The sequence below is a fragment of the Kryptolebias marmoratus genome, linkage group LG6, assembly GCF_001649575.2.
Source record: "Kryptolebias marmoratus isolate JLee-2015 linkage group LG6, ASM164957v2, whole genome shotgun sequence".
NCBI lineage: Eukaryota > Metazoa > Chordata > Actinopteri > Cyprinodontiformes > Rivulidae > Kryptolebias > Kryptolebias marmoratus.
The window spans coordinates 18,338,227-18,356,527 of record NC_051435.1 but is presented as its reverse complement, the minus strand read 5'-3'; the positions used below and the strand labels follow the sequence as shown (position 1 = coordinate 18,356,527).

The following is an 18,301-nucleotide window of genomic DNA, read 5'->3' as shown; positions in this document are numbered from 1 at the left end:
GCAGATCCTTCCAAAAACACTGTTTGGCCTGCAGGAACAACAGCTGCAGTCTTGTCTGACAGGGTAACTAATCCAATGTTCCCATCTTTGTTTTGTGTGTGCCTTAGTTCAAGAGTCTTCAATAGTGCTCTATACCCACAAAAGCTAGGTAAGTAATCAGTGTTCTCAACATCTAAAAACTTCCCATAAAGGACATCGAGTGTGTTTGTCCCCACCAAGACTGGTGTTTGATTACTCGAACGAGTGTCTGGAACAACAAGGGCTAAGGTTGACACGTCAATCTCTGCGCCTAAGAAATCTTTTGGGAAGGTAACACACATCTCTATATAACCCAAATATGGGACGGGCTGACCTGCAGCACCCTCCACTTCCAAAAGGTCATAGAGCGGGTTAAGGGTTTGATCTGGAAAGTTTTGTTTGTAGAAAGTCTCCGTTACAGTAGTTACTTGTGATCCAGAGTCAAGAAGGCAATTCACATTAACACCTGAAATGCTAACGACAGCTGTGCACTTAGATCCAACTAATCCTTCTGGTATATTGTACTTCCGTGGCTTGGTGACAGATTGTTTAAGGTTAGCTCGTTGCTTGTACTTAGTGGGACATGACTGACCGCATACAGCCCCCATTTGCCCCGCAATAGGAACTGTTTTCAGTTTAAATGTTCTTTAACAGCTGAGGGATTCTCAGCTTCCCATTTTCTCTGTTTTTCTTTAAACAGTTTGCGCTTTTCAGTAACTAGAACTGGGTCTGGTTCATTTTCGCAGTTTGGCTTGATGTGACCATCTTCTCCACATCGGAAACAATACCACGGCTTGGGTGGCGTATTCTGAGTTTTAACTGTTAGTTTGGTGGGTTCTATAATCACCTTTTCCAGCTTTCGTTTCTCTTTCGGCTTTGTATTGAATGGACTGATTTTATTTTGTGTTTTTGATTTTGTAGTCATTTTTACTAGTTGAGACTGGATTTCTGCAACTTGCTTTGAGAGTTCCTGAATTGAGTTCAAGGTAAGTGCGCTATCGTTTCCATTTGAGAAACCTTCTACCGTTTGAAGGTGAGATGTCACCTTTTGTTTTGTACTGCTCAGATGTTGTCTCATTCGCATATTTTTGGTAGCATTTTGGTCTTCTTCGGTGCGCAATAAGAGAAGCAGATCAGGAAAGGTTGGTGGGTTTTCTCGCTTTTGTTTTAACTGGAGTGCAGTTAGAAGGGGATCATCCCAACACCCTCGACAAAACTGAGTGATGAGAAGTCTGTCAAAATCATTGCTCGAGGCACCACCCCGTTTCACTGTGCAAGTTAAGGCTACCTGGAGGCGTTGCAAGTAAGACGATGGTTTTTCACCTGTATTTTGGAATGTGTCAAGAAATTTGGCATATAGCTCTCCGCCATCTTGAACTGTCCCATAAGCAGAGTCTAGTAACTTAAGGTATTCTGTGGGTGAGCTGTTAGGATTCAAGTGCTTAACTACATCAGCTGCTGGGGGTAAGATAGACTCAAGGATCTTTCGAGATTGTTGCACTTTGGAAATGGAAGGATCACTCATGAGCAGTTCTACACTAGAACGCCAAGCATCATAATCTGGCTCATATGTTGGTCGCGGATCTTTGCCAGAAAAAACTCTGAGTTTTTGTGAGAACTGTTGCCCTGAAAAATCTTCTCTTTTCACAATGTGTTCAACTACCACACGCTGCACTTCGGGAGGGTTTAAATCATGTGCGGACATGGTGGTTAAACTATGAGCTGGGCTACTCGCAGTGTGATTTGACTGGCTTGATCGTTGTGCACCTTGAATATTGGGGTCAATTGCTGAAGGCTGAGATTCGACCCTGGGAGATGTAGGTAAGTTCTCAGGTAAGTTAACCTGCTCTGTTTGGTCATGTTCAGTTTCTTTGATTGACTCAGCAATCTGTGACATCATGTCCTTCAGAACATCTGCAAAATCTCTGCCACTCATCTTAGCTAGGTATTTAATGTCAGTGAGATATGACTTGGTTGTATCATTCCCCACACATTGAGTGTAAACACTTGCAAGGGATTGTATCCTGTAGCTAACCCCGCTGTCGGATACATGGTTACATGGCAATGGCTCAAGAGCATTAACGGCAACACCCGTGTTGTACTCAAAAATAATGCTTTGGAAAAACTCTGACTCCATATCATCTACCTTTATGACTCGTGAGATTGACCCAAACCGTTTTAAGAACTCAGTTACTTCCTCAATTTGCTCATCTCCAGTCACTTCACTTATTATAACCGCATTTGGGACCTTCACTGATTTACGCTCAATAATGTCCATTTTCAATTTCTTAAGGCTTAAGATAATGTCAGGAAAAAAAATAGTACTCCTGGCTGGCTCGCCAAATTTATTGTAACCTCTGACTCAGTAAATAATTTAAAATAACTCAAAAGTTATAGACCAGTTGCTAGGTTCGGCAGGATTACAATAGAAACTAATGTAAATGCAAAATGAATTGACTGGAGGCAGAAATGAGCAAAAATTCTTATTATTATGTAGAAAAAAATAATATAGAATAACAAGTCAACAACACAGTTCAACCAAAACAATAACCACAAGCCGGCATATCAAAATCAAAACCCCAGTCCAATTGAGCTCAGAATCTCAGTTTGTCTTTATAGTCGTCGGTCAAGTCAAAACATGTTCTTAAGTTCAGCTCTTTCTTTCTGTTCAGTGGTCGTATTGTTACCACATGGATGTTCACAACTGGAGAGAAGAATGAGGTTCTTCAACAGATGTTCAGTTTTCCTTTGGGCACAGGCTCGCCATCTCCGTCCGGAGAGAATCCAGGAATCCGATCCAGCTTCTTAATCACCAAAAGAAACCTAGCCTACACACAATAATTATATTATTGTATACAGCTAAACAATCCTTTTCCCTTATCCATTCATACAGCTATAGCTTAGTTTTTATCTTCAAGTTTCATATTACCACAGTAATACTTTACATGCATGTTTCTTTTAACTCAAAATATCCTTAGTAGTACATGAAATTAATTTTAATCACATGAAACAAATAAATGAAATTCTCTTTTAACCATAAAATTATGATTACTATTTTTAATCGATTCAATAATCAATTAAACTTATGTAAATCATAACATGAATTACAATTCACCTATCACTTTACCCAGGAGCATTTAATCTGGTTAGCTCCAATATTCTACCTTAGTCATCTTCTGTACCAGTAAAACCCATTCCGGTTTATCATTACAGAAGTAACTTCCGTTTTATAACCAATAAAAGATACATTTAACAGCATTAATCAGTAGGTTCAACTAAAAAATAGTACAAAAAGAACTTAAATATTATTAGGTGAAATCATATCTTAACAGAAATAACAATTTTAGACATTTAAACAGAAATAAATCCAACCGCCATTTAGCGCTAGCCCAATGCTAATTGTAGCATGCTTTCTTCCACAAGCACATGTCTCAACTCACCAAGATGAAGTTTCAATATGGACACGGCAATGGACAGCCACACGGTTTCTCTACCTCGTGCTCTCTTCGACTTAACATAACAGATATTCCAAATTAGCTTCTGAAAAGTGCAGTTACTTGTTTAAAATGTTTTTCTGCCTTAAACTCACCAAAATGACAAAGTTTAGCACCAGGCGTCCATAACCGACCTCTTTCCATTTTCAAAGTGCAGCAGAGCGAATTCGGCGTCAAGTTAGAAAGAAAAAGATCGCACTTCCTGTTCAACCGGAAATAACGCTAGAAAGAGATACTTACACTTCCTCTTTTCAAAATAAAAGTTTTGCTTATTCTTTAAATAAAATAGCGCAAGTGCTTTGACAGACGTTTTCTGTTCTGGGTTACACACTCCCCTGCTAAATGTCATGCACGTCCCGTTGCATGTGGACCCAATACTGTCCATCTTTGCTATTAAGGGACTCTGAGAAGGCTGTACTCAAACCTTGAAACAGTGACGTCACTACTGTCACTAGTGGATTTCCTAAATTAGGATAGTCAAGTCTTTTAGAAGGTTGTCTGATTCTTTCTGATCGTCTAATTGGTTGAGTTGCAATGGGACCATTACTGTCGATGTCATTGTGCATATCGACTGATTGGTTCGCTGGGTCTTTAACGAAATCCCCAGAAGGTTCATTCACCATGCTGGTGGTTTCACTTTCCACCTGTTCGTCAATTCCTGTATTGTCTTTATCAGGTATGTTTCCTACAGGTAAATAATCAGTAGCTTCACCTTCATTTACATCTTTCCCCATATTTGGTTCTGTACTGACAGTGGTTTCAGACAATTCACAATCAGGTTTGTTTGTCATGTCTGGTTTTTGAAAAATCTTTGGGTATTCATGTACAGTGATAAATCTGCCTATTTCTTCACATGGAGAGTTCTCCACCCATGGAAGCAAAAGTTCATTGTCAAGCTCTGTTAACCCTTCATGTTCGATTAACTGTTCATGGTCATTATTGTGTGAGACAGTAGTTCGACGTGTCTTGGGATGGTGAATCGGCTCTGGCTCAGATAAGTATTCTGCAGCAACAGGAAGAAAATCACAGGGAAGCAAAAGGTCTCTGTGTAAAGTTCGGAAAGGACCTTGCTTAGACTCTGGTTTGACAGTATAAACAGGTAAGTCACCTGCACGTTTCACAACCACATGAATGTCTGCCTCCCATTTGTCAGCAAGTTTATGCTTACCACGCAGTCGTACATTTCTAACTAAAACCCGGTCCCCAGGTTCAAGTTCAGAAACAGTGATTTTGCGGTCAAATCTGTTCTTATTTTTGTCAGCAACTTTTTGTGCACTCTTTGAAGCTAACTTATAGCTTTCCTCTAGCCGTTTCTTGAGATTCTCAATATACTGTGAATGTGTCACTTTTCGGTCTTTGTTGAGAGGAAGTCCGAACGCAAGATCAACGGCCAATTTGGGTTTTCTACCAAACATCAATTCGTAGGGAGTAAACCCTGTTACGTCATTACGTGTGCAGTTATACGCATGTACTAATGGCATAACATATTGTTTCCAGTGAGACTTTTGTTTGGACTCAAGCGTTCCTAACATGCTAAGTAATGTTCTGTTGAATCTTTCAGTGGGATTACCCCGTGGGTGGTATGGAGTGGTCCGTATTTTCTTTATGCCCGAGATGTCACATAATTCCTTTATTAGTTTTGCCTCAAAATCAGGACCCTGATCACTGTGTAGGCGCTCAGGTATGCCGTAGTGAACAATAAATTGGTCCCACAGGCACCTGGCAACTGTTTTTGATTTTTGATTAGGGGTAGGCAATGCCAAAGAAAACTTGGTAAAATGATCCGTTATTACCAAAATGTTACTTGTGTTACTGCTGTCTGGTTCCAGACTGAGAAAGTCCATGCAAACAAGCTCTAGAGGTCGTGTTGTGGTTATATTGACCAGTTTAGCTGCCTTTTCAGGTGGACTCTTCCTTCTTATGCAGCGTTCACATGTCTTTACTTTCTGTTCAACTTCCACTGCCATACGCGGCCAAAAGAATCGTGTTCTAACCAGATTAAGAGTTCTGTCATAACCTAAGTGGCCCATGTCATTGTGCAAGCTTTGGAGTACTTGAGCTCTGAGCTCCTCCGGAAGAACAAGCTGGTGGGTCACTTCGTCTCCATCTTGTCGTTTCCTATATAACACCCCATTGTGCATCTCAAATCGATTTAGTTCCCTAAGCAAAATAGGGAGATCTGGGAGTTCTTTTCTAGCAGTTGGTGGAGGAGTTACACCATGTTCAAGTTTTTCAATAACCTGTCTGATTGTCGAGTCTGCTCTTTGTTTGGCCCCTATTTCTGACTGGGACAAGGCAGGAATAGTTGGCAACCCATGGTGTTCCTCTGAACCATATACGTCTGGGATCGCTTCTGCAGAGATGGTAAGTGACTCTACAAGGGTAATACCACTATCATGACAGTCACTTCTGATTTTGACAAGATGGTTTTGACATATTGCGTGAACAACTTCACTATCTACAAGCTCTGTGGTGTTGGTGTCTTCTAGGTGACACTCTACGAACCGGCTTACACGCTCCTGCTCTTTTCTGGACTGGACATCATTTACAAGTTCCCCATGAGGGCGTCTAGACAGTCCATCTGCATCTAGGTTTTGCTTACCCGCCCTATACTGCAACTTAAAGTTGTAGTTCGACAAAGCGGCAAGCCACCTATAACTAGTGGCATCCAGTTTAGCAGAGGTCAATATGTATGTAAGTGGGTTACTATCGGTAACTACCGTGAACTGACCACCATACAAATAATCGTGGAACTTTTCAGTTACTGACCATTTGAGTGCTAAAAATTCCAACTTGTGAGCTGGATAACGTGCTTCACTCCTTGATAACCCACGGCTGGCAAAAGCTATGGCCCTAAGCTGACCCCCTTGATCCTGATAAAGTGCCGCGCCTAAACCTGTGGTGCTGGCATCGGTATGCAGTACATAAGGCAGTTTCGGGTCCGCAAAGCCTAAAACAGGGGCTGAGGTTAGCTTTTCGATGATCAAATCAAAAGCTCTTTGACAGTCTGTGGTCCATCGGCTCTCAAATGGCAGTCTGGGGTCAAAGTAGGTCTGATTGGTTTCTTTGAACTTTGAGTTTTTGCGGAGTGGTGGATACCCACGCGTGAGGTCATTGAGTAGGCGCACTATGGACGAGTATCCTTTTATGAAACGTCTGTAGTACCCAGAGAATCCTAAAAAAGACCTCAGTTCCTTGAGATTCTTGGGTCGTGGCCAGGTCTTTAAGGCCTGAATCTTTTCGGGATCAGTTTCGACACCATGCTCAGAGNTTGGACAGGAAACTTAGGTAGGGGATTAGAGGCGTCTTCCCCGGGCTGGACTTCGTGGTAGCGATCGAAGAGAGGAAGGAGCTTGAGGGAGCTGGGAGCTAGGAGTGCAGAGGGGGCGGTGGTGGGCTGAAGTTTGGCAGGTGGACGGACGGAGCCGTGATGCTGGAGTCCTTTTAAGCAAAGGCTTGCTCGCAGATTGGATGTGATGGAGGCCTGGATGGATACTGATAGGCTGAAGAGAGGCGCATGATGCGACGATTAGAAGATGCAGGCGAGGCCGGAGCAGGTCTTCCAGTTTGAATTTACGCCTAGGCATCATTAGTGATCCTCAACTCACTACAAACATGTCCTTTCTTAAAATCAGTCAAACATTAACTATGCAATCTCCTCTGACAATCTAGGAGATCTAGCCCAATCTACTCCATCATCTTTTTTTATTTTTGCTAAATCTAAAAGGTAAAATCAGCTCTTTTTTTCATATGATACCATTATTTTGTGAAATACTAAAGACGTGTATTTTTTTTTAGATGACAGTAAAACATTCAATCCAGCTGGTTGAAGGGGGTGCACCAAAACTATTGACTGCCCTCAACCCCCCAGCAACTTCTTCAGAGCATTCATGTTTCATGAACTTTTAGTCAGAAATCACCATCAATAACCACTGAGGTGCATCCTGACTGTAGGAAAGAGCCTGAATGTTCATAGTAGCACACAACAAACTGGGCTCAGACTTGCAAACAGCAAACTGTTCTATAGTTTAGGTATTTTCCTATGAAGTACACGTTACACTGTTCCATGTTGTTAAGTACTACTATAAGAAAACCACTAAGAAGTAACAGCTGTGCTACCCAGCTACACTGCACACATTCTTTTGTCTTTTTTTGTCTTCTTTAAGTCTTGCCTATATTGTTATGTCATTTATTTGTGTGTCTGTTTTCTCACAGTTTGTTATCTGCATCGTTTTGTGACAGCTGATGAGCTACATACAACTCTCTGGATCTTCTGAAAGTGAGTAAAGACCAACACATAAGTAATTGTAACCTCTGACTCAGTAAATAATTTAAAATAACTCAAAAGTTATAGACCAGTTGCTAGGTTCGGCAGGATTACAATAGAAACTAATGTAAATGCAAAATGAATTGACTGGAGGCAGAAATGAGCAAAAATTCTTATTATTATGTAGAAAAAAATAATATAGAATAACAAGTCAACAACACAGTTCAACCAAAACAATAACCACAAGCCGGCATATCAAAATCAAAACCCCAGTCCAATTGAGCTCAGAATCTCAGTTTGTCTTTATAGTCGTCGGTCAAGTCAAAACATGTTCTTAAGTTCAGCTCTTTCTTTCTGTTCAGTGGTCGTATTGTTACCACATGGATGTTCACAACTGGAGAGAAGAATGAGGTTCTTCAACAGATGTTCAGTTTTCCTTTGGGCACAGGCTCGCCATCTCCGTCCGGAGAGAATCCAGGAATCCGATCCAGCTTCTTAATCACCAAAAGAAACCTAGCCTACACACAATAATTATATTATTGTATACAGCTAAACAATCCTTTTCCCTTATCCATTCATACAGCTATAGCTTAGTTTTTATCTTCAAGTTTCATATTACCACAGTAATACTTTACATGCATGTTTCTTTTAACTCAAAATATCCTTAGTAGTACATGAAATTAATTTTAATCACATGAAACAAATAAATGAAATTCTCTTTTAACCATAAAATTATGATTACTATTTTTAATCGATTCAATAATCAATTAAACTTATGTAAATCATAACATGAATTACAATTCACCTATCACTTTACCCAGGAGCATTTAATCTGGTTAGCTCCAATATTCTACCTTAGTCATCTTCTGTACCAGTAAAACCCATTCCGGTTTATCATTACAGAAGTAACTTCCGTTTTATAACCAATAAAAGATACATTTAACAGCATTAATCAGTAGGTTCAACTAAAAAATAGTACAAAAAGAACTTAAATATTATTAGGTGAAATCATATCTTAACAGAAATAACAATTTTAGACATTTAAACAGAAATAAATCCAACCGCCATTTAGCGCTAGCCCAATGCTAATTGTAGCATGCTTTCTTCCACAAGCACATGTCTCAACTCACCAAGATGAAGTTTCAATATGGACACGGCAATGGACAGCCACACGGTTTCTCTACCTCGTGCTCTCTTCGACTTAACATAACAGATATTCCAAATTAGCTTCTGAAAAGTGCAGTTACTTGTTTAAAATGTTTTTCTGCCTTAAACTCACCAAAATGACAAAGTTTAGCACCAGGCGTCCATAACCGACCTCTTTCCATTTTCAAAGTGCAGCAGAGCGAATTCGGCGTCAAGTTAGAAAGAAAAAGATCGCACTTCCTGTTCAACCGGAAATAACGCTAGAAAGAGATACTTACACTTCCTCTTTTCAAAATAAAAGTTTTGCTTATTCTTTAAATAAAATAGCGCAAGTGCTTTGACAGACGTTTTCTGTTCTGGGTTACATGTCTCTTAAACAAGTCTTTCAAACCACAGAGTGAAGTTTGAAGCTGACAGAGTGACGAAACAGAGGAGAGAGCACGTGGAGACTGAAGTCACGTCTCCGCTTCTATAAAAAGAACAACCTGTCACCTTCACATTTTGGACACGGTGACTTTGTGTTTGACCGGATTAACTTTTCCGAACTTTTCCCGATGACGTGCAGGAGGTGTTTGTCTTTCTGACTGACTGACTGAAAATCAGGTCACAGAGCCAACTAACACTGAAAACTGATCCCTATTGTTCCTGTTACTGGTCTTCTTTCAGGAGAAGATGAACAAGTCACACACAAAAATCTCAATGGTGCATAAATCTGAAAGAAAAACTAAACTGTAAAAAAAATGTATACAACATAAGTTTGTTAGGTTATAATACTTGTTGAACAGACATCAAAGCTTGCTATATCTCATTTTTTCCTGTGCTTTGTACACAGAGAGTCACACTGATACACTTCTCTTTCATTTTTACAAACACAAACCGATGGTACATTTGTATGCCCATCAACCATAAGTATAAAGTAATAGATACAGGTGTGTAGTTGTGCGACTTTGGCAGTGGATCCTTCGGGGATGAGGGTTGCAACATAAAGTCACTGTGCTTCAGATATACTTTAGTGCATTTCAAAGATACCCGGCCACTTTTGGATCTGGACGGTTCAGAGGTACGCTCAGGGCTCTTTATTATGTTCCTCGAGCCATGAGTTTGCAATTTTTCCAGAGTTTTGTGGTTCCTGCTGATTCTGCCATCAGGGAATGTAGTTGCCACGAGTTCTGTGAGTTTCATCAGTCGCACTATATTTGCATAAAAAGACATCCTTGTTAAACTGTTGCTGTTCACATCTCAATGTTCGTACCGGACGAATTTGGGCGTCTCAATGCCATATTAGTGTGCGCATACAAATAACCAGCCAACATTGTAAAGTTGCCTTCAGTTCACCTCTGAAGCGTTCTTCATTTCTAGCTCAGAGGCATATCATCAGGCTCCAACATCAACACCCCGTTGTACCTCTATTTTTAAAACAGGACACTGACACATAATTAGGGCTCATCAGTCCTGTCTTGAACAAGCAAGAAATGGAGCTAATGTTTCCGAGTCAAAACAACATCACCAGGATGGTGGGAATTTGGGGTTTTTCAGTAGCAGAAAAAAAAAAGGGAGACAGGAAAAAAGTCAGCTTGTTGATCTTTATCGTTTTATTACAAAAGAAATGTCAAGCAGAAAAATCCCAGGGATGAGACAATAGCAAGCTGCAGAATATGTCTAACCTAAGATAATAAGACGATGCCTTTTAAATGAGCTCATTAGCAAAAGGGAACAAGGACGCCAGTCTGGTCAAAACTGGAGAGACATATCACTTAGAGGGCAGAATGACCTAGCATCAAACTGTGAACTGACATACTCTACATGAATAATTTTAATAGATCAAATGAGGACATATCAGAAGACCTATATTTGAATTTGTTTTTCCATAATACTCAGCAAAACATTGTGCTGTAATTTTGATTATGAATGGTCTCCACTTTACTTTTTTTAACTATAACAAAGGCAAAGTTGCTTAATAAACACAAATAAAATGTAACTAATGACATTCTGTGTCTCATTTCGGACATCACATATGCTAAGCTAGGTTCAAGTGGCAGATATGATGGATCTCAGCGCTATACCAGTTTTTCCTTTTTGTTTTCAGTGTTAACCAGCTGACAGCAGAGGAAGCAGAACCCGTATGTCAGCTGTTATGAGTACAAACACCAAAATACTTCAGCGAAGGAGATTTAGATGCTTTTCTTGCTGTTTCAGCTATTTGGTGACAAAACGCAGACATCATTTTCAGACCTAATTTGGCACAAACGATAATCGTTTGTCTTACAGCCGAAACTTCTCATAACTTCTAGTGGCCTTCTGTGCGATGTTTCAGTGTGCGGGAGTGTGCGTCAGAGTGACCTTCACAACCTGAGTGTGTGTAATACCTCAGAGACAGGAGTCGCGGGCAAACACTTCATCACTGCCGTCCTATTTACACACACACACCCTTTCTAGCCCAAACAAACTCTAAGTTGTTCTTTTATACCCTTTACAAACACACACTTGCTCTGCTTACCACGTGAGTGTATTTTTTTTTTAATAATAATCACAATCACTTTTCATCATTGTCATCAATTCCTTTTTGTCACATGACGGGAAATTAATTACATTTTCTTGTCTGACAACAGGGAGCAGGTGCAGACGCACTCACACTTGCACACAGGTAGCTCCATAAATCACAGCAGACAGAATGGGAGTAATCATGTGCCTCGCTGTTAGCGCTCTGTACTGTAGGCAGCAGCAAAAGCTCCTGCACACGCTGAAATACTTTGTTACAACCACAGTGATAACAAAAAAACGCTTATGATGGGAAAGAAACTAGGTGTTTCATAACTGTGTGAAAGCAAACAAGGTGAAGTAATCAGTGTGAGTCCATATTTTCAAAGAATGCTGATGGCTGAGTCCAGAACGGCTGGATTTATGGAGACTGAGAGTTGAGATTGGTGTGAAGTGCGCCCAGCTATGATATGGTTAACTTAGCTTAGCTAAGACTTGAAAACAAAGATTTGTGCTGTAAAAACAAAACAAAAAATCCTGCATCATGTTCTTCTTGTATTTTAGGTGTCATTTTAATTAGTTGCATTCAACAAAGTCCCATGTTAGTAGTCCCTAAAATACTCTAAGCCAGTGGTGTCCAATCCTGGTCCTCGAGAGCCACAATCCTGCATGTTTTAGTTGTTTCCTTGCTGTTCGGCAGATATTTAGGTTCTGCAGAAACCTGTTAATCACTCAGTAATTCAAATCAAGTGTGTCATACCAGAGAAACAACTAAAACATGCAGGATAGTGGCCCTCCAGGACCAGCACTGAACAGCACTGCTCTAAGCTATCCGCTTGCTTGTATCCACCTGGTCAGGAATAAACCTCACTGCGCATTTCTGGGTTGAAACAATGACTTTGAAAAGCCTCATTGACATGCAAAACTGGACTTAATTCAGCCTAAAAGTAAAAGTTTAATAGGCGTCTAAAATCAGATTTAGAGATGTCTGAATTTAGATGAGATTGGCAAGAACAAATAAACACTGGCAAGATTTCAAGGTTTTCATTTTGCTATCACTTCTTACTTGCTGCTAAGCTAACTACACATAAGTTCGCAGAGAAATCGGTCCTTTTTCCTTCTTCGATGATAGCATCTTGTTATCAGCGTTCAGAGTATTGCTTGATGCTATGGGATATTAAATGAAGTGACGTTCCTCCTGTTTTGTTTCCATCTGCTAATAAAATATAAATGTATCTTCATAGGCTATTAACCTCTAAACCACCGTCTTTGATATACAGCTCATTTGAACAAAGAATTTGTGTTTTTGATGATAACATTGACATTAAAACCACAACACTGGCGACTGGGAAGCGGATGAAAAAGTGCTTAGACATTCAGACCGCATAAAAACCTTTGCAGCATTTTTGCATAATTTACAGATTTGAGTTGAGTACACGTTTTCAGTTGTGTGCTATAAAAACTATAAAGATGAAACTGCCTGAGCTAAATATGGTCCAAATTTAAGCTGAGATATGCAGGGTTAAATTGGGGCTATGACCAGACTAAATGTTGAAATCATGTCTATTGCGCAGGGGGATATCATGGATCCATGCCCAAAGAAAAAGACCATGGTTGTATAACATGTTACCTTGAATTAAATACAGACGTATCATTGCTCCAACAGTACAAGAATAAAGTCGCTAGACTGAACTCATTACATGTGTCAGTCCATACACAAACACAAAGAGCAACAATAAATTTAGAGCAAAAACAACAGTTTGTGTGTGTGTGTGTGTGTATGTGTGTGTGTGCCCTCCGCAGGTTTCCGAACTAATCTGCCCTGACGTAACAACATGCTGCTTCTCAATCTGCCCACTGCTGGAGTCCTGGCACACACACACACACACACACATGCACACAGACACTGTGTGGAGTAATGCTGTCATAACCTATAAATAGGTAAAATTGATTTATGTGGAGGAGAAAGGAATGAGTGTGTTTTACAGCAGGACAAATCTAACTTTACTGCTTTACTGTACAGCTGGACATTACAACTGAACACCCCGGTTCAGTGAATTTAAATGCAAAATGTTGTCGCAGTCTGTGACTTATACTGGAGGTTAGCCCAGGTTAAGCTCTATCATTCGGTTAATATTGTCTAGCAGTGATTTAATGCAGGCTATCAGCTGGTTGTAAATGGCATTAAAAAAATAATACAATCATGCAAGGTATTAGTATAGTCCAACAGATGATTAGCAGATTTATGTATTTAAGGGTCCAGGGTTTTTAAAATGCCAGATTTGATCGACAGAATCACTGGGCACTATTAAAAATAAAAAGAAAATGTGGTCGCCTTGCCCTAAAACAAGACAGCTGAGGATAATAACACCATAAAGCTTATAGAGGTCACTTCCTTCCTTGTGGCTTTTTTCCCTTTTCTGTTATGAGTTATATCCAGTTATCCTTATAAAATGTCTAAAACTCAAAATCTATACCAACTGCAGTATCTTTTATATACCATAGAAAACACTGCTCTTTAAGCCAAGCTCAGACTTCAAGCTTTTCACTGAAGTCTTTGTTTTGCACACACTCCACATCCGGTTTGTCTTGTGATAAAGAAGTTTGAACTTATCGGATGACGCTGCGCTTTTGATGAGCAAACAGGGTTCATATGTCACAGAGGTCTTTGCCAGATTTGTCTGTCTGGTTTTTCAAATTACACACTGCCAAAAAAACACACGTGGGAAGTAAGCTGAGAAACGATGCAAGTCCACCCCACCCATTCCACAACTTCTCCTTGTTGAGTCTGTTATGAAACATCGCGTGAGTTTTGATGATATTCTTGTTGTTCGTTCGATCAGATTCTGTTCAATTTGCTGAATCAAAGCAGGCCACGCTTTCTTCGTTTTTATGTTTGTTTTATAGGACACCCTGCCCTCCCACTGTTATCACCTTAATCTTTGCGCTCTCATTTAGCTGTACCTCCCCCATGACCCCCCTTCTCTGAGACATGTTAGCAACACTTCTAAACTGTTCACTCATAGACATCAGTGACTGCTGATCGTTTGTTTCATCCTCATTTTTTCAGTCAGTTGATCAATCAGGGCAGACTACTTTTGAGAGAAAAAAGGTCTTAAGAGATCGAAAAAAAAAACATCATTTTAAAGTGTTATATCTGTGTTTTGTCCAGTACTGAATGTCCCTTCTAGAAGTCCTTTAAATAAAGATCATTATGACTGTATGCAAGATAGATGAGATGTTATTTAAAGCTTTAATTGTTTGGTCTAATGACTGAACAGGAGCTCCTTTCATTCCTCAATTCCCAATACTACTGCAATTTGATTAAAATAATTGAACCAAATGATCATTTTCCACAAAAATATTTTGACATTTCATGAAAAGTAACCAATGGTCTAATCAAAGCAAGGGGTTTTGAACATCTAGGTGACCACTGGGATGAAACAGGAGCAGAAGCAGACTAAATAATGGAGGACATCTACCTCTGCAATTTGGAATAAGTGGGCCAGAATCAGAGAAAGCAACAATAATCACTAATCCAGCATATGGAAAGTGCTAACTCAGGGCTAGCTGAAACAGTCTTTGCAATTTAAGCTAAAAACCTTCATCAGGTTCAACCTTCAGCCTCTGCTTCGTTTCCTGAACCTTGAGCTTCACGGAAACGTGCTCACGCCTGAGAGTGCCAGCATTCCCTCTCTGTCTCGAACACAAGACTTCTGCTTTAATTAAGGTGAAGAGCGCTAATTAGAGAAAGCGAAGCCTGAAATGGAAGGGGGGGGGAGAGCACCAAAAGGACAGAGTGATGGACGTCCTGTTCATTTCAGTCAGGAGGATTAAAAAGAAAAAAAACATCAGCTTTCACGTTTTAGATGAAAAATCAGTCATTGATTCACGAACCAAAGCTCTAGTTTGTGAAAGCAGTCCAGAAACGTGTCTGTGGGAGGTTCCAAAAATGCTGCTTTGGCTGTTCAGAAATAAGCAACACACACACTCAAGCGCACACACAGCCTGACATTGTGTCACCTGAGTGAAAACTCCCAAAATATTCACGACGAGAGCGTTAGACCGAACACCACTCTGGATGGTAACGGATTATCGACCGAGAATAAAGCAAAAACATACATAGAAGATGTGTGATAACTCATCGAACTCATCAGAAGTAATAACAGATAATGAAACTATTACTAATTGAAGGAATGCCTTTCACTCACTGCCTCGAATGCCAAAATCTCAAATGAACCTGTTAGAGTACGAGTTGGGACATTATAGCTCAATAGCTATAAACTGACTGATCATAGCCATTTTTTGTGTTTGCTCAGGTTAATTATCTGTGGTGGCCATCTTAAAACAAGTTGTCTCCTAAAGGTAATCACCAGTAGCTGTCCAATGGGTCATCAGATATTTAGATAAACAAACAATAACAATAGCCTCTATTTATCACACCTTTCATCTAATTATCATTAAACAGAGCGTTAGTCTACACATTACAAACCTGTAACAGGAGTCCTGAGGGGAGGAGTTAGTCTGGTTAATAAAACATTCTCTCTTTTTTTTTTAGATATACGAGGTAAAAGCGGTACAATCGTTAGCACTTGAATAAAAGTTTGCAGTGCGGTGTGGGGAATGCAGAGCAGGTTGGTGTCAGAAGACCTGAGATTCTGGGACTGGGTGTGAAGGTGAAGGAGGTCAGAGAGACCAGATGTACTGCCAGGGTTTAGCAGCACATTTTGTTGAAAGAATTAATAAACAAAAAAACTCTCTCAACATTTTTGGGCTGTGCTGATAGCATCATAACCTACATCTTTCATTCAAAGGTGGTCATTGTCACAAAAAATCCTTTACTTTGTCTTGTTTTCTGTTAAATGAAGGTTGATAAAATTTGGAAAATACACATATATGAGTGTTTTTAGCATTTATTTAAAAAGCTATTCTAAAAATTGGGTTTAAAGGATTTCACCCAGCATTTATGTGTTAATGTGCTCTACTTCTGAGTAAATGTTAAACCTTTCGCTCTACTATGTGTCGTTCATAAATTCAGTTATTTAATTTTTTTATCCAACTCCCTTCATGAACCTCTAGACAAATTTTAATGAAACTTTCCAAAAGTAATTAGAAGAGATGTGATTACCTTCTAGGGCCAATCTGATTCAAGATGGCCACCGCAGTTAATCAACTTAATAGACATTTAATTCAAATTTGGCGAGGTAGTAGCTGAGAGTCATCCCCAACACAAACTCTGAGATCTTTGTTTAGAACTATGTCCTGCAATATGCAGTTCTTTCAAGGAAAGTTTAATTAAAGTGAGTTTGAGAACAAAACACATGAAGAACTTTAATGTAATTCAATCAGCCACTGATAATTAGTCCATTAGAATAGTTTTGTTGTTTGGGGGGTGTTTTTCCTGTATAAGCAAAATTATTTTAATGGTTTCAGCTTCTTCGTCTTCTTCTTCTTCAAAAGAAAGGTGTTTCTCACCTTGAACAAAATATGTAACCAAATGAAAACAAAGAGCCTCAAATTAATCTATACAGAAATTCAGAAAGTCCTCATTTACAGAACTAAACAAACTATGAAGAGTCATTTAAATATATTTACTTCAGATAGATGCATTTCTTTAGGTTTTTATTTGGATTACAAAACAAGCCATATCTGAAAATCCACAATAAAAAATTCAAATGAGTCAAAGCCATAGGTAATATACACACATAGGTAATTTAATTGAAGCTACTTTAATTAACTGCATCTTCATTGAAGGTTAGTTTAGATATATTGTTACTTTTAGACATTAGATGCATATTCTTACAATTCAGCTAAATTGATCTAAAATACTTCAAATTCAAAACCAAATTTTGTGTGTTTTCTTGTAAAAGTGAAAGGTGTTTCTTGCACCACTGCAGCGTCAGCAGGCATATGCTCGGGTTAAATTAAAGCTTATAATTGAACCTTTTCAGTCCAACGGGGGAGACTGCAGATTGCAGAGAAATGCAGAAAAAAAAGCTGAGAAACTCAGAGGTGATGAGTTTCAGACGGACAGGTAGTCTGAAAGTGTCGCTGATGGGGTTTCTGCTGCAGCTGCTCGCTTTTTTTTTTAACCTTCAACTACCTGAGAACAGGAGAGGAGGCGCGGAGGAGTTGGGACAGAAGGAGAAGAGGAGCAAGGTGCCTTACCGGAGGAGGAGGAAGAGGAGGAGGAGGAGGTGATGGAGAAAGTAGACTCCTGTTGGTCTGGAGCGCTCAACTGGCTGATCGGGTCACTGATAATCGATACTGAACCGATCAGTCTGTGAGCTCGCGCGAGCTTTGACTCATCAGTCATCGATCATCCTGGACTCTCTGTGGACACTGTGGACACTGAGGACACTGTGGAACTCTGCCGGAGACACGGGGAGCCGCGCGCTCTGCGCTGCACTGAGAGCGGAGCGGAGCGGCGACACTGCGCATGCGTGGGCTTCACCTTCCAAACGCACACATGTAAACAGGGAGTGAAATTGCTGGATGTTGTTCACATGGTGTGTGTGTGTGTGTGTGTGTGTGGGTGTGTGTCAGTATTTTTCATCCCCTCCCTGTATTTACTGTCAACTGGCTGTGACGTCAACAGTTGGCATTATAGGATTTTCTTCTGTTTGTATTTTAGCCTTTCTCTCTCTTGGCTTTGGAAATGTTTTCTTGCCATCCTGAGTATTTCCTCTTGTTTTAACAGGAGGTATCAGGACTAGTTCTTGTCTGTTGGTTTGGACTTCAGCTTCTCACACTCCAGCTGCATCTGGACCCAGGTTTTTTTCAGATGAAGTTTTGCCCTTCATCTGATGTGTTTTCATTATGGCCCACTGCCATGAAAGATGTAGCAAATTTACCCCCAGAGAGAGAATGGAAGCCTTCTTGAAGCCATCTAGAATTC

General features: G+C 39.9%; 1 protein-coding gene across 2 annotated transcripts in view; it reads right to left on the bottom strand.

Annotated features, from left to right (window-relative positions):
- The window catches only part of znf385b (zinc finger protein 385B), a 71,524-nt gene extending 53,748 nt beyond the window's left edge, over window positions 1-17,776 (bottom strand). For both annotated transcript variants that reach the window (XM_017410378.3, XM_025004689.2), the window contains exon 1: window positions 17,572-17,776. The gene's annotated coding sequence lies outside the window, so the exon portion shown is untranslated. The remainder of the gene's footprint in view (window positions 1-17,571) is intronic.
- Window positions 17,777-18,301: the final 525 nt, after the last annotated feature.